This window comes from Belonocnema kinseyi, chromosome 9, assembly GCF_010883055.1.
Source record: "Belonocnema kinseyi isolate 2016_QV_RU_SX_M_011 chromosome 9, B_treatae_v1, whole genome shotgun sequence".
Classification (NCBI taxonomy): Eukaryota; Metazoa; Arthropoda; class Insecta; order Hymenoptera; family Cynipidae; genus Belonocnema; species Belonocnema kinseyi.
In genome coordinates this window covers 49,632,227-49,635,144 of record NC_046665.1, presented here as the reverse complement: position 1 = coordinate 49,635,144, position 2,918 = coordinate 49,632,227, and the positions used below count along the sequence as shown (strand labels likewise).

Genomic DNA, 2,918 nt, shown 5'->3' with positions numbered 1-2,918 from the left:
ACGATTTCGCAGTCACAGCAAGTCTGGGAACTGCAGAACCAAAAGTGGGAAACCATACAATTAAAATTAGTTTAATTTTTCTTTCATAATTAATAAAAAAAACAACACCTAAAGCAAAAAAAATTGGTCTTTCGCCTGTCAGATATTCACAAACGACCCACTTACGACAGTCGTTTGTGGATATTTCTTTAGATGTTTTTAAGGTTATGATACTTCTATTATGCACTATTTTTGGCCCGACTAGGTCCCGGTGGGAACTCAGTCAGGTCCCTGCCGGGCAATTAACAAAATAGTATCCCGGTTCGACCCGGTCAGATTCTGGCTAGAAACCTTCTTCTGGTCGGGTCAAACCGGGCTATTTCTACACGGGGAATTCTGAAAACTTTGTGAAATAATAGAACTCTTTGTAATATAATGGAAATATCTGTGAAATCTTCTAAACATATTCTTAATCTTTCCGAAATGTTTGAAATCTTTGTAAAATCATTAGGACGTCATTGGAATTATTTGTTCAATCTTTGAAATCTATTTTAAATCTTTGCGAAATATTTGTAAGCTTCGTGAAATCTTTAAAGTCACTGGGAAATCATTGAAAATCTTGTGAAATCTTTCTAAAATCTTAATGAATTCTCTCAAAATCTTTGCAAAATCATTAGGCAATTATTGAAATCTTTGTTCAATCTTTGAAATATATCTAAAATCTTTGTGAAATATTTGAACTCTTTGGGAAATCATTTAATTCTTTGTGAAATACTGGTAAATTCTCTAAAAATCATTGTGAAATATTTGAAAGGTATCTGAAATCTTTCAAATCTATTTGAAATCTCTTGAAAATCTTTGAAAATTTGTTTCCAGCGATGCATACTTGCTGAGAAAATTTTTCTCTAAATTTTTTTATACAGAAACTTATACTTTAAAATTGTATATTGAATTTGAAAATTATCCGTGAATTATTATTATATAAACTCCTAATCTGTTAGGTAAACATAATAATAATAATTTGCAAATTAAATTATATATATTAAAATAATTAGGTATAATTATTCATATTATTATTATCAAAGTATTATTATTCTAAAAACTGAAGATAATAAATTTTTTTAATTTATTTATTATAATAACATTTTATAGTTGAAAAAATCATTAAAACCAATGCTTAGTTAAATAATTAATTTTAAACTGTAATGTGAAATTCAACAATTTTGAAGGAATACTTAAAATTGTATGCATTGAAACATTTAGCAGGTAAAAATTAAAGAATTTCACAAGTTAATAGTTGAACTGATTTGTTGAAACTTGATTTTTGTTATTGTAGATTTATCATTTTAGTTTAAATTCATCTACTTGGTTGAAAACCAATTTTTTTAATTTTTAAATTAATTTTTTGAACTAAAAATAAATCTTTTTGGTTAAAACATTACGATTTTAGTTGCTTATTTAGTGCTTTGGATACAAAATTAATTATATTGTTTGAAATTAATGTTTTTATTTGAAAATTCAGCTATTTCATTTTTGGTTGAAAATTTATCTTGTGACTTCTTCAAAGTAAGTGGGTAAAAATTCATGCATTCTGTTGAAAATTCATTTTTTTTTTTAAATATTAATTTTTTTAAACTGGCAATTCAACTATGCCATTTATTCCATTCTTGTTTGTTTGTCTATTGAACTATTTGTCGTTTAAAATTCGCCTTTTTTTTAAGAAAATGGAAGGAAATTTTCAAAATTGATTAGGTTCAACCAGGTATACGGACTATAGGCAAAGACATAGGGTAAGGGGGGGGGGCAGCGCCAACCAGTGGGGCAAAGGTGATTTTCCTTATAGCAGGGCTATTATTTAACAATTTTAGTTCTACTTTGGATCAAGTAAATCTATTTTTTTAGAGAGATAGTGTTACTTACTTAAATCTTAAAAATTGACTTTGCAAAAGAAAAATTATACAGAAAACAGTTTTTACCACAAAAAAATGGAAGTTTCGCTGACAGAAATATAAAGTTTTTAACTTTAATTACAATACTTACAGTATAAAAACTTGATATCTTGACAGATAAAACAATTTCACACAATCTAATCATATTAATTAGGCGTAATTCAAGTCCAAAATATATTAAATCTCATAAATAAGTGAGGCCTTGCCAGGGGGGCAGGCCCGACGAAAATAATATTAACAAGTGCTTAGGTGATACACGACGTCACAAGTTTCGTCGATAAATGATCGGCAATGTAGAACAGCAACTTATCTTGTGGGCTACATGGAAGAAACTATTAAATATTATTATTATCAATCCGGTCGGTATGCATGTTTCTTTTATTGGTACGGTAGAATCATTGCGTACAGTCAGTTTGTAGTAAAATGTCAACGAATAAGAGGCTATATTACAGCTATCTCTTTTTTTATTCAAAATAACTTATTCTTCTTGTTAAATATCTTCAAAGGTAATTTTTCCAGTACATAAAATACCACAGAAGAAAACCATCACATTTTCTGATCTTTAAATGTTTTTATTTTCATAAAAAGCTGCAGTCGACTTTGCCTTCAGGTGAGGGGCAAAGCCGATGAAATACAGCTTGTCAGAAATAATTAAATTACCAAATTATTGTTTTTTCAGTGTGATTAATACTTATAGAAATATGAAATAAAATAATGTAGAACTCGAAATGAGAAAAAAAGGATCAATTCAACATCTCATTAACTTTAAAAAAATCATTGACTGTTAACTCGTTGGCGCTGCCCCCCTTTACCCTATACGGTTCTTACCTAATTCCAGAAGAATGCTTTCTAGGGTTTTCCCGCAAGTAATGGAAGGGTTCAAACTTAAAAGGCCTTGCATAAATATGGGTCATATATCTCTCAAGATTATGTATTAGAACCGTTTGCAGTTTAATATTTAGAAATTTGCAATCGTGTATGTTTGTCTGA

General features: G+C 28.7%; 1 protein-coding gene across 9 annotated transcripts in view; it reads left to right on the top strand.

The window, feature by feature from the left end:
* Positions 1-2,918, top strand: part of LOC117179564 (aldehyde dehydrogenase, dimeric NADP-preferring) — a 109,248-nt gene that overhangs the window by 59,831 nt on the left and 46,499 nt on the right. The window contains exon 1 of one of the 9 annotated variants that reach the window (XM_033371497.1): positions 2,388-2,434. The exons of the other annotated variants lie outside the window; for them this stretch is intronic. The gene's annotated coding sequence lies outside the window, so the exon portion shown is untranslated. Of the gene's footprint in view, positions 1-2,387; positions 2,435-2,918 lie in introns of those variants that run through there. 9 annotated transcript variants of the gene reach the window in all.